This window comes from Arvicola amphibius, chromosome 11 (genome assembly GCF_903992535.2).
Source record: "Arvicola amphibius chromosome 11, mArvAmp1.2, whole genome shotgun sequence".
Classification (NCBI taxonomy): domain Eukaryota; kingdom Metazoa; phylum Chordata; class Mammalia; order Rodentia; family Cricetidae; genus Arvicola; species Arvicola amphibius.
In genome coordinates this window covers 55,766,503-55,780,600 of record NC_052057.2, presented here as the reverse complement: position 1 = coordinate 55,780,600, position 14,098 = coordinate 55,766,503, and the positions used below count along the sequence as shown (strand labels likewise).

The 14,098-nt window shown below is 42.4% G+C and overlaps 1 long non-coding RNA gene across 2 annotated transcripts in view; it reads right to left on the bottom strand.

The window, feature by feature from the left end:
• The window catches only part of LOC119826337, a 96,479-nt gene extending 82,559 nt beyond the window's left edge, over nucleotides 1-13,920 (bottom strand). For both annotated transcript variants that reach the window (XR_005287399.1, XR_005287400.1), the window contains exons 1-3: nucleotides 13,659-13,920; nucleotides 3,617-3,702; nucleotides 171-281 (exon numbers count right to left, since the gene is read on the bottom strand). This is a non-coding gene — a long non-coding RNA (uncharacterized LOC119826337). The remainder of the gene's footprint in view (nucleotides 1-170; nucleotides 282-3,616; nucleotides 3,703-13,658) is intronic.
• Between the last annotated feature and the right edge of the window lie 178 nt (nucleotides 13,921-14,098).

Below are 14,098 nucleotides of genomic sequence, written 5' to 3'. Positions count from 1 at the left end.
TCTGGTGGCACAAAAGAATGGGGCAGAGATTGCTATTTTTCATTCAACAGACTTTAAGACAAATACATGAATTATTATTTTGATGAAAATTAAAATTCAGTTAAAAATGGAGACACAGACTCAAACCCGAGTCCTGCTAGCAGTAAATATTAATGGCATCTATTACTTACCACCCTATATAGTTGGCTGCGTTTAACTCAATAGCATCCCGGGAGAGCTTAAAGGCTCGTTCACTTCTTTCATCGCGTTGCAGAACGGCTCGGAAGTAATCGTAAACATCTCTAATAGGAGACAGGACACACAAGTACCATGGTTTAAAATCCACTGTACTTACACGCATATATTATCTGCACGTGCATCATTTATACCAGGAAGCAAACACAGTCAAACAGTTGGGTGGCTGGGCTGTTTTATTATTGTATTATTAATTTCTTGAGATGGCGTCTCACGTATACCAGGCTAGATTAAACTTGCTATATAACTAAGGCCGGCTTTGACTCCTAATCTTCCTGCTTCCCAGGAGCTAGGGTTACAGCTGTGTACCATGTCAGCAGAGGCAAATGGCAGTGCCACTCAGACAATACTCAGTGTCACAGACACAACACATGAGCTATGGAAGTCTAATCATGCTTACCACATGTATTATAGGTTAATGCCAAACTAAATCTCTCAAATACCTTATGTAAAATTCATGTTATAACTGCTCTATGTCTTCTTAATGGTTATATGGTTCAAGCTTTATTTTTAATCTATTTCTCTACACAGGTGGTTTCCTTGATCTTGATGATTCAAAACAGGTGCATATTTTTACAGCTGATATTCTTGGTGCTAACTATGAGCCAAACACTGTAGTGTGTATGTAAGAAATTCACTCTCTCTGGAACACTTGCTTCTCTGTCCTCATTTACAGTTCTCTATGGGTGTTGACTACAGAGAGGTTAAATGGTGTTTATGGATAAAGCTCCAGTAAAATGAACATGCCAGAATTTAAGTCAGGTAGTTGAACTTCAAAGTCTCTGCTCTTAATCCTTGGCACATAACTTTTTTTTTTAAGAGTGATTTTTATTTTCATTTAGTGTGACTGTGTGTACTCAGGTTTCCATGGGTGCCAGAAGAGGGTGCCAGAGTCCCTGGAGCTGGAGTTACAGGTTGTTATGAGCTGCTTTGTGAGGGTGCTGAGAAAGAACTCAGGCCCTTCCTTTGCTCTTGTCTACAAGGCATCTCCTTAGCACCTCCCTTATGCCATATGCTAGAGCAAGGCCAGAACACATATTAGAAGTGGCACTCAGGGGCTGAAGCCACGGCTCAGCAGTTAAGAGGACATGGGTTTGGCACTCAGCACTCACATGACAGCTCACAACCCTCTGCAATTCCAGTTCCAGAGGTTTCTATGCCATCTTCTGGCCTCCATGGACACTTGCATGCATATGACGCACAGACACACATGCAGGCAGAAACAGTCATCTGTACAAAACTAAATCTTAAAAGAAAAACGTTAGCATAAGTTTATAAGACTTGACTACTTTCTAATTTTTTTAAAAGATTTATTATGTGTACAGTATGCTCAGTATTCTGTCTGCATGTCTGCCTACAGGCCAGAAGAGAGCACCAGATCTCATTACAGATGGCTGTGATCCACCATGTGGTTGCTGGGAACTGAACTCAGGACCTTTGGAAGAGCAGACAGTACTCTTAACTGCTGAGCCATCTCTCCAGCCCTACTTTCTAATTTTTACAGCTGTATCCCACTGCTTTCCAAAAATGTCAGCATCTGAGAACTACTACATGCCATTATAATTGATGGAGCTAAGAAGCTTCAACTTTAGACAGCACTTTACTTCTAGGTCTATATAGGCCCTTACGTTATTTTTCATATCTTTTACCCTTAATAATAACAACAGATTTTATTTAATGGCTAATGAATTTTCATTTTCTGTTGCTTTTCAGTTCATATTTTTAATGTTGTCTCTTCATTCTTGTCTAAGAGTTCCTTACCAAATTCTGATTAGCAGTCCTGCTTTCTATAACGTATCTTTTCCCATAATGTTGCTTGCTTTTTAACTCATGGTTCTGCAACTGTGTAAGTTTTAAACTCTGGTATATTTACCTTCCAATTTTTGATAAGTTTATTGTCAACTTGACACAGCTAGGGTTATCTAGGAAGCAGGAACTTCAACTGAGAAAATACCTCTGCCAAGTACTCAGGAGACAGAGGAAGGTGGATCTCTGTGAATTCAAGGCCTGATCTTCACAGTGAGTTCTAGGTCAGCCAGAGCTAACGTGAGACTCAGTCTCCCTCCTGTCCCCAAGAAACCTTACAAATCTGAAAAGGTTTGGGGTTTACATTTCTCATCACTAGTGAGGGAGACAGTTTTGTGTATTTCTATTTCTTCTAAAAATATTATGTGAGATATTTCAGAAAACATTTTCATGTGAGATATTTCAGAAAACATTTTCATATAATTATATACTCTGAAATTTTCCTTAATATCGAGTACTTTTATACCTAATCTCATAATATTTGCATCACAATAGAATGAAGTGGCATTTTCTTTGCTTACCCTGTTTATAGAGGGTTGAGAATGTCTCTTGCTGTCTTCCAGGGATCAAATCCAGGACCCTGCATATACTCTGTAGGCAATGCTCTACAGAGCTACACTCTCACCCAAACTGACTCTCTTATACTTGCATAGAGCTTATTTTTTGTCTCAGAACATTAATTCATCTTTACTTACATGTTCATTAAGATATGAGATAGTGATATAATTATGCTTTTATCTAAATGCATAGCCAAGAGGATCAAGCCATTGATGAAAGCATGAAACATGCTTTTCAATCACACAGTAAGGCCTCATATATACTGATGACTTACTTCAGTGCTTACCCCTTCTGATTTCTATTCCAGTATGGCATGTTAACTGTTTGGTACTACATTTTCATTTCATATACAGCAACCCCCATACCATTGTTCTTCCTTTTCAAACAGTTCTTACCATAACTTAATAATCAGTAAGTAAATAAATGCATGCTTTTTGCAAAAAGGAATGATCTTAGAAAACAAAGTATTAACTGAAAGAAAAAATAAATACACTTCTGAACATAAAAACACATAAAATTATAAAAACAGCATTTCATTTCATCTATATATGCTTTCCTAGAAGAGCAATCAACATTTGCATGACCTCCCACTTACAAAACAGGTCACATTCGTGGTAAGAAAAGGCTACTTTGTCAAAGAAAAGGTCAGCACATGCATGTTAACTGAGGCTAACACTACACAGCTAAAATACATCTTAAAATGCTGGTACTTGAGCAACTAAAGCTGATCCTAAATAAAACAGTAACTCATTTGTTATGTTCTAAATACAAATTAAAGCACAACCATACAATAGCTATTATGTATTATAATGTAACATTCATTACTTAGAATATTTCTATTCCTTCAACAAAGTATTAAGACAAAAGACAAAGTAAATAACATTAACTCACCAAAAGTAATTCAGATTCTCATTAAAGAAAAATCTCTGTTTTTCATGCTATATGGTTGTAAATTTCAACTTTGTTAGAAGTTTAATTTACAGAGATTTTCCTAATAAACACAAACTTACAAACTTACATTTCTCACTGTAGATGATCTGGACCACTGGATTAGGGCCGTCATTCTGTGGTACTGGGTCTATATCAGCCCATTCTATCCTGTCCCTGAAAACAGACATGTTCCCCATAATTATACTCAAAACGTGTTAGAAGAAAAACAATTCTAGTCTTGTTGTATTTTTTAATGGCAACAATCACTCATTCAAATTAATAACTTACTGTAATGACTGGATTCTTCCAGGCCCACCTCTGCCACTTTGTTTTACATATTAAACTTTTTAACTACAAAATGGAAACTATCGTTGAATTAAGAAAAATAAGGGTAAGAGGAAGGAGAGATGGCTCAGCAGTTAAAAGCATTTGTTGCTTTTGCAGACGGCCGGAGTTCAGTTCAAAGTACCCCCATGAAGATTTGAAATTATAATTCTAGTTCCAGAAAATCTGATGCCTTTCTTTGATCTTCAAGGGCTCTTGCAGGCACAGGAGTACAGGCATACACATAAAAATAAAATATGTATTTACAAGAATTAACGAATCAGCCGGGCGGCGGTGGCGCACGCCTTTAATCCCAGCACTCGGGAGGCAGAGGCAGGCGGATCTCTGTGAGTTCGAGACCAGCCTGGTCTACAAGAGCTAGTTCCAGGACAGGATCCAAAGCTACAGAGAAACCCTGTCTCGAAAAAAAAAAAAAAAAAAAAAAAAAAAAAAAAAAAAAAAAAAGAATTAACGAATCAACAATTTCAAATGTATGGTGTGGCAAAATGTGGTCTTCCAGAAAGTATCCAAGTTTTAACTTAACAACCAGTCTCATGCATTCATTTAGTAAGATTCTGGAGTTAGTATTTTTAAAAGCTCGAATTTGACTAGAACATTTTATACTCAAAGTAGGGCTGTGGATATATCTCAAGAGGTAGGATTCATGTACAAAGTCCTAGGTGTGATGTCCCAACACACACACACACACACACACACACACACACACACACACACACACACACACAAAATCACAGTTCATTTAAAATTTAATTTAAAAAAGGAAAGATGCCAGTAACCATGGCATTCCTTTTTTGAATGGAGAAGGAAAAGAGAGAAGGAGAGAGGTGGTGAATTGTTCGCAGAGCTGGAGGGACTGCTCAGTGGATAAGAACACTTGCTGCTCTTTTAGAGTACCTGAGGTTGGTTCCCAGCAGTTACATTGGGTGACTCACAACCACCTGCAATTCCAGCGTCAGAGCACACAACACTTCTTGCCTCTGATTCATTTATTATAAACATATATGCTTCCAAAATCAAGTATGTGAATGAATATATATACATATTTATTAATATATAATAAATATTTATTTTACAAATAAGCCTCGTGTGTGTGTGTGTGTAAAGTTTATTTGAAAAATAAAGTCAGATATTTAGCCACATTATTTCGTCAGTCTGCTTCTGCTTAAGTTGTTGTAATTATATTATTTTCACTTCCTTAACTTTCACCATTTAATATTTTCAACAATATGTTGTCAGGCAACTAAGCCATCTTTCTCCTTAGTATTCTGCCACCAGCACATACTGTATCACAGGGCTGGTGAGGAGGCTCGGTGGGTGGGTCTAAGGTACTGGCCACCAAGCCTAATGACCTGTTGACCCCACCCACCCACATGGTGGAAGGAGAGAACTGATTCCCAATTATGTCCTCTGACTTCCAAGTGTGCCCAGTGTTACACTAAATAAGTGTAATTTTAAAATGTGCAAGACGAACTAGCAATATGGGTCCTTTGGTAGAGTGCTGGCCTAGCACATACAATGCCCTGGCTTTGAAGCCCAGCACCACACCAACCTGACACAGTAGCATATGCTTGTAACTCTAACACTCGGGAGGTCAGCCGAAGTTTTATCAAGGTCATCAAGGTCATCTCTGGCTCCACAGCAGGGCTGGGGAAGACCTTGTATCAAAAAAGAAAGAAAGGGGCTGGAGAGATGGTTCACAGGTTAAGAGCACTGATTGCTCTTCAAGAGGTCCTGAGTTCAATTCCCAGCAACCTTATGGTGGCTCCTAACCATCTGTAATAAGATCTGGTGCCCTCTTCTGACCTGCAGGAATACGAGTAAAACACTGTATATATAATAAATATATCTTTTTAAAACAAAAAGAAAGGACGGAAGGAAGGAAGGAAGGAAGGAAAAAAGAAAGCCTGACATAGTGGTGCATACTTTTTATCCCAGTCCCTGAAAGACAGAAGGCAGATCTCTGCAAATTCCAGGCTAGCCTGGTCTACATGAAGAGATGTAGACCAACCAGAGCTAAACAGTAAGACCTGTCTAAACAAATTAAAAAGAAAAGAAGAAAGGGATGGAGGAAGAAACGAAGCAAAACAAACAATACAAAAACAGGCTAAGGAGACAGAACATAGAGTTCTCAAAAGAAGAGCCGTGAATGGATAATATGTTTAAGGAGGACAACATCATTAGCCATGAAAGAGATGTAATTTAAAACTGCTGTGATTGAACCTGCTGTGAGAGTCCATCTCCAGTGCAAATGGCTATCCTCAAGAAAAGAACAATACATTCTGAATAGGGCATGGGCAAGGAGAAACATTAATTCATGGCTGGTATGAGTGTAACTGGTGCAGCTATCAGTGTAGAGGACTCTCAGAATCTAAATTACCATCCAACTCAGCTATACTGCTCCTGGGCACAGACCTGAAAGCACTCGGTCCTACAGCAGAACACCTGTGCGTTCATGTGCACTGCGGCTCTATTCATAAGAGCAGGGAAACAGAATCACTATAGATGCCCATCAGCGGTTGAATGAGAATAAAAATGTGGTGCATATACACAATGGAATTTTAATCACCCATAAATAAAAAAATATGCAGTTAGCAGGAGAACATATGAGACTGGAAGACAGTCTATTAAGTAATGCAGTCTCAGAAAGACAAATACCATATATTGTCACACAAATGTGGATCTTGGCTTCTAGGGTTTTTTGTTTTACATTATTTTGTGTGCATATGTATGTGTGTGGATACACACACACCCAGACACATATATAGAAGTCAGAGGACAACTTGCAGGAGTTTGGTTCTCTCCTTCCTGTTGTGAAATGTGGGGCCCACATTGGCTTTATGAGGGGCCCACCACCCTGTTCCCAAATGAATCAGAGGCTTATTCTTAAGTTATGAACATGCAGCCTTAGCTTGGCTTGTTTCTTGTCAGCTTTTCCTAAGTTATCCCAACTACCTTTTGCCTCTGGGCTTTTATCTTTCTCTATTTCTGTATAGCTTTTTTTACTTCATTCTCTGTGACTTGCTGTATAGCTGGGTGACTAGCCCCTGATGTCCTCCTCTCCTTTTTTTCTTGCTCCTCTTTCCAGATTTCTCTTTCTGTTTATAGTCTCTGCCTGCCAGTCCCACCTATCCTTGTTCCTGCCGTGCTATTGGTCATTCAGCTCTTTAATAGACCATTCCGTGTTTTAGGCAGGCAAAGAATCACAGCTTCAGAGTTAAACAAAAAGCACCATTAACAAAAGTCACACACCTCAATAATCCCCAACACCTTCCATTATGTGACTTCCAGGAATCTAACTCAAATCATCAAGGTTGGCTGCAAGTGCTTTTACCCACTGGCCACCTCACTATTCTCTTAACTTATAATTTTCACATATGCTTCATTTAAATGTAAAAATGGAGACTAGATGGTAAGAAAATTGAAAGAGGACCATTCATGGGGTGTGTTACTTTTCACACACACACACAGATACACGCGGGCGCACGTCGCATACTATTAAGTATTGTTTTGACTATACTGGGTCTTGGGTTTCCATATGAAATTGAAGATTATTTTTTCAATTTCTGTAAAGAACTGTTAGAACTTTGAAGGAGACTTAAATCTTTGGACTGCTTTTGGTAGGATGGCCATTTGCACAGTACTGATCCTACTAATCCAGGAGCATGGAGTCCTCCTGTCCTCTAGTATTTTTAGCAACTCTTTTTTCAGTGTAGGAAAGTCTTAATTGTGTAAGTCTTTCACTTCCTTGGTTTGATTTATTCTAGGATTTTTTTTGAGACAGTTTCAAATTGTATGGCTACTATGTTATCTTTGTATGCTTGCAGTTTGCATAGAGGAAGGCTATTGGCTCTTGTATCCTGCTCCTTTGCTGAATGTGCTGTAGAGTGTTCTGGTGGAGTCTTTGGAGTCTTTTACATACAGAACTGTAAGTTGCTACACTGACTTCTCCGTTTTCTATATTTATCCCTTTTATCACCTTCACTTACCTCATTATTCTACACAGGACTTGTTGAACAGGAGGGTGAAAATGGGACATCCTTTGTTTTGTTCTGACTTCAATAGCAATGCTGTGAGTTTGGCCATCTCCTTTTGAACTGTTGACCAGTGTGGACCTACAGACCTCTGAATATCACCATCTACTGCCAACGCTTTTGGTTAACCTCCAAAACTTAATGGTGAGACATTTCTGCTGATGCATAGAACATGGAGATATCAAGCTGACTTGGAAGCTTGTTCCTCCATGCTAGCTCTCATGGTGCTAGAAGGAGTTATGTAAGCTACCAGACGAGAAAAGTCATCATCAGCCATACCCAGATGTGAACCCTGAGCTATGGTAAAGACATGTCCAGCGGTGCAATAGTGGCATGGGCATCATGGGAGTAAACAATCACTTTCTAGTTCAAGTTCTACTCTACAAGATGAAACCCATACCTGGCACTATTGTCAAGCCAAGAATCTATGGCTAGACAGGACATGAGCTGTAGGAGAAAACCTGCTACTTTCTTTCTGCTAAATGGACACAGCATTACATCAGCTCCTAATGATTTATCATTGCACCCATAGATTAACACATCTCTCACTTCTCATCAGAGAAGCTTCTATTTGCAGAACATGGTGATCAACACACAGACCTACAACTGGTCAAGGTGCAAACAATAGACTTCAGAATGATCAGCCCTTAGTGGGACATCTATATCCCTCCTCCCAAGGCTCAGGGATCATTGTGGAAGAGGGGCTGGGAAGAGTGTGGGAACCAGATATGGTGGATGAATACAAATTGTGTCTTCTGAATACAATACGGCAGTTTCATATATGAACTCAAAATTATTGTGACAGCATACATCAAGCCACCCAAAATTCTAATATGGAGAGGAAAGATGGGCACAAAGTTCCACCACTAGATAATGAGCTAATGCCAACTGATAACTGCTTGGGGAAGTGGAGTCAGTTCTCCTTAATAGTGTAGCTCCTGGAAAATTGGCCATAAACCAAAAGAAGGCCACAAATCCATATATGGGCAACACAAACTGGAGTTGATGGGCATTTTAAAAAACAAGATAAAACAAAGTTGGGTGGATTGGGAAGAGAGGGTGGATATGAAAAGGGTTGGAAAGAAGGTGAATATGATCAAAACACATTGTATGACATTTTCAGGGAATAAATTAAATTGTCCTATAATTATACATCAGTTAAATGAAATAAACAGTTTTAATTGGGGAGGGCTCTGTTTCCCAATTACCAAGAACTAGCTAGGTACAGTGATGCACACCTTTAGTCCCAGCACTTTGGAGGCAGAGGCAGATGGCGCTCTGTGAGTTCAAAGCCAATATACTTACTCTACATAGCAAGCTACACAGTGAGACCATCTCAAGATGAAATTTTCCCCTTACTTAATGTAAAGTTGTATGCCCTGGGAAATTTCTCAGTCTTGGGCAAACTGAGATCACTGGACACACTTTTGTGTGTTCCAGCCACATGACCTCCTCTTTGTGGGAAGACACAAAGCCCCTTCCTTCTACAGTCAGTTGTGGTGTGAGCTGTCTCTGCTCTCTATCTAGTGATCTCACGGCCCTAGGACCTGCTATTCTTTGGGGCTCCACTTCCTCAGTCTCAGCTTCTCCTGACCACCCCACAAATGGAAACCCAACTAGCTGCTCCACTGGGCTCTCTCATGGTGTTCTGACCCTTTTTTGTTGGCTTTCATTTGTTTTCTTGGTAGAGGACTGATGGTAGTTTTGAGACAGGCCTCATATAGCCCTGATGGGACTTTACCTTCTGATCCTCCTGTCCCCACCTGGGAATTAAAGGTGTGGACGACCACACCCGGCTCAGACCCTGTCTTTGCCCCTCTCCACAGTACTCATACTTACGTTACTGGCCTGTTTTCTGCTCTCTCCTCTAAGACTGTGCACTCCACTAGCATGGCGTATCCTGCTTGTTTCACTCAGCACTAAGCAACTGCAACTAATATTGCACCTGGCCTACACCTGGCAAGTGATATGAATTTCATCATTATTTGGTAATGAGTGTGTAAATTATGGATCCTTAAAAATATTTGCTAGGAGAATGAAACCTAAAGCTACACAGACCTCAACTCAAACTGTGCACACTTCTCTACTCCATGGTTCCCACTTCTCACTGCAAACTGACAGGAGGGTGATACCTTCCATCCATGGATATGTACCACAGTTTAGTGTGTGTCTGTGTCACATGTTGCTGCAACCAAGAGCTAGTAAAGGTGTAAATGTCCATGCTGCTAGCTTCAAATCCGATAACTTTTCATGGTGGTACGGAGTTATTTTGTCATGGTAGCAATTCTAGGTTTGAAGATTGGAGAATAACTCTGCTGCAGCAGCGCCCTCCACAGTTACTAAGAAAGCACTCTGCTTATGCCTGGAAAGCTAACAAGAATGAAAAGCAGTAGACGCTCGTTTGAATATCTACTATAAGCCGGTCTTTGTCAGATGTAGTGGGGCACACACGCAGGTATGTTCCCTTTTAAGACTTAAAAAGTAAACAAACTTAAAAAATACACAGGCAACTGCTTTATCCTAGAACCAGAGAAAATATTTTAAAGAGCTTAAGGAATGTAGTAGGATAAGGGGGTAGTGTAACACGGGTAATATGACGACAATAGAGAAGAATACCATGGGTTGAAAAGTCTGAGTGGGAGTGGGGGATGGGGGAAAGGGAATGGGGAATTAACCAAAACTAAAGATGTATGAGAAACATGCAGGAACACATTATTCTGTAAACTATTCTTTTTCAAAGTATGAAAAAAAAATTAATGGAAGTAGCCTACATGGATGGCTAATGCTCCCAAAGTCATGGGTTATTAAACAAAAGCCCCAATGCCAGGTGTTGTTATAAGGCCCCAGAGGCCTCCCAAAACAATATAAGCTCTCGCCATTCATCCTGGTTGCCAAACAGAAATAGATGCTAAGACTGTACTGACAAAGATAGTACACACCCTGATTACAGGACATAGAGAAGTCAGTCTGGAGCTGACCTAAAAATTTCCTCCTAGTTGGCTGGTGTTCATAGTGCCAAAAGGTGCTGGAAGATCACTGGAGGAGAAACGATGTAGATACCAACCTGCAGGTAAGATGTACCCTACTGCAATAGTGGTAGAGCTCATACAGGGTTAACCAAACCCTTTCTACTTCAATTAGAGGCCTGCTCCACAAGAAGGAATTATTGGGGCTGGACAGGTGGCTCAGAGGTTAAGGGCACTGGCTGCTCTTCCAGAGGTCCTGAGTACCAGCACCCACATGGTGGCTCACAACCATCTGCAATGGGATCTGGTGTCCTCTTCTGGCATGTAGATATGCATGCAGACAAAACACTGTATACATAATAAATGAAGAAATCTTTATTTAGAAAGAAAGAAAGAAAGAAAGAAAGAAAGAAAGAAAGAAAGAAAGAAAGAAGAAAGAAAGAACTCATGCTTGGTACTGTAAACCTAGTCAAACACTCCTGGCTCCAGAGGTGATAAGTCCTAGAATGGTAGGAGCCCCTGAGAACCCAGAAAAACAAAAATAAACCAACAGGCCAAGCATCATCCTTGACTGAATGTCAGCTTCACCACAGCCCTCCCACACACACCCTCTTAACTTACTAAAGCTTCCTGGAGGTCTTGGGAAAGGACACAAAGCTTTCACCTGGTGCTTTAGTCCCAGCCCAAATGCTTATGTGTGACCTTGTGGTGAAACCCTCCATCGCTCAACAATGGGGGGGGGGGGAGGGCTATTTTCACCAAGGGCTCCAGGAGTTCGGGTTCTTTTGAGCAGATGTTTGGCTGAGTCTGCTAGCATCATTCAAGCTATTTTCCTGAAAAAATCTCAATGTCTCATCTCTTTGCTCAGAATCCCACAGCACTAAGGGGGAACATACTACTGTTATTTTGCTAAGTTAACAAGTGCTCAAACTGCCTTCCACGTATCTGTTTAGAGCAGTAGACTCTGCCGCTCTCAGCCTTTGTCAGAGAAGCTTGCTTTCTGTAGGGCTGCATGTGGAAACTCCACGGACCAGTGCTAAGGAAAGGTGACTGCTGAGTCCGCAGCCCTAAGAGAGACATCTATAGAACCCCCCACGCCCACAGTCTTCTGCTCATGGAACAACCATTGCGCTCACAAAATCCCAGTATGCACAAGATGGGGACCTGTCACCATTTCACTATGGGTAGGGAAGGGCTCATGAGGCCCTACCCTTCCTTGAGGAAGGAGAATTGGCAATTAACAGTTGTAGTGGTAAGGGCTGCAATGTTTTTTTCAGTGATGTAGTCCGCGAAGTTGATCATGCTCTGAACCCAGTCCTTTTTGTTGATTGGGTTCCCTCAATCTAGGTCTTATTGGCACTTTGAGGGCTATTGGTGATGTACCCCCATGGCTTCCGCAGCCAGACTACATTCCCAGGCCATACTTACTACTTTCAGAGAAAGTTTACTCCCCAAGAATTATGACCTATGATGGTTTGAATGAGACTTGTCCCCCATCATCTTGGGGGATCTGAACACTTGGTCTCGAGTTGTTGTGGTATTTCGGGAGGCTTAAGGAGTAAGCTTTACTGGAGGAAGTACGTCACTGGGGGCGGGCTTTATGAATAAAAAGTAAAGCTACTTTCTAGGAGTTCCCTCTCTCTGTGCTTGGCGATTCTGGTAACGAATGTGAGCTCTCTGTCATGTGTTCTAGTCGCTATGCCTGCTGCTTGCTGCCATTTCTCTCCTCTACCATCATGAACTCTTAACCCTGTGAAGCCCTCAGGTCAAAATATGAAACTCACTTTCTTCCTTAAGTTACCTTTAATCATGGCGTTTCCTCACGGCAGCAAAGTAACTCATCAATAATCTATCCCTATTTTTTTTTAAAGATTTATGTTCTACTGCAAATCATTCAAAAAAAAAAAAAAAAAGCAAATGTAGGGTCAGTGAAATGGCTCAGTGGGTAATGGCTAAGCCTGAGTTAGATAGATCCCTACAACCACACAATGGGAAGGAAAGAATCGTTCCCGCAAATTGTCCTATAACCTCTCCATTGCGCCATGGCACAAACATGCCCACATAGACGAGCATGCGCGCGCGCGCGCGCGCACACACACACACACACACACTGAGCGAGAGAGGAGGTGGGAGATTCTGTTACAGTCTATATCCTAGAGGTTGGAGACCCTATGCTTCCTTCCACTTACTCCAGGGTTTCAACTACCTGCTCATATCCCCCGTTCTCCACTTTTTAGTATCTGCTCTTCTACCTGTCTATACTCAGTTCTCGGGTACCGACTCTGCCCCGGGGCTTCATTTTCCTCCGGGAAGAAGCCCCGCAGCTCCAGGCGCGCACGGTCCTCCTAGCCTCCTCGGGTCTCTTCCCCCGTCTCCTGCCCGGGCCCGGAGTGGCGAGCCACCAGGAGTGCAGCAGCCTACAGCAGCCCTGAGGTAGCGAGGTGCTGTTTTTTCCTGGAAGTTTCTTACGTCTTATGAACGTTCGCTCCGCACACAACGCTCTCAAAGCCGCATATACGCGGTGGTTTCCACTTTTAGCCACGAAATGAACAGGGTTTTTTTTTGTTTGTTTGTTTGTTTTTGCTTTTAAGAAATAACGTAAAACCTAGAGGAAAGCAAATGAAAGACCTAGTGCGCGGCTTCCCTCAAACCCTAGCTCTCTGGGTCGCGCTCCGCTTTTCTGGCCTTAAAGCGGGCAGGCTCCAAGTTCCTGATTCACAAACAAGAGGTGGGCCCCCAACAAAAGGCCTTTACCACTTCAAGAAGGCAGGGCCCCACGGCAACTCACCGAACAGATGCTATTCTCGCGAGAGCCTCCGAAGGGGTAGCGATGGCGGCCACTGGGGCAGGTCCTGGCCCTGGAGTGGGCTCCGGTCTTGGTCCTGGAGCAGCTGCAAGCGCCACCACGGCTGAGGCGGGAGAGACGGAGCCGGTGGCCGCCGTGGCTGGAGAGGGGCCGTCCGCTGCTCCGGGAGCGAAGCCCAGCTCAGGAGAGGCTGAGAGCGGGTGAGGCGTCTGCAGCCCGCGAGAGCAAGAGAGGGAGGCCCCTCGTCCCCGCCCCACCACGCCCTGCCTCACGTGTTCGTCCCATCCGGCTCCTCGTCCTTGCCCCACCGCGCCCCTCGTCCCCGCCCCACTCTGCCCCTCTTCCCCGCCCCGCCCCTCGTGTTCGTCCCATCCCTCCCCCTCGTCACCGCCCATCCCCGGCCCGCCTCTTGCATTCGCCCC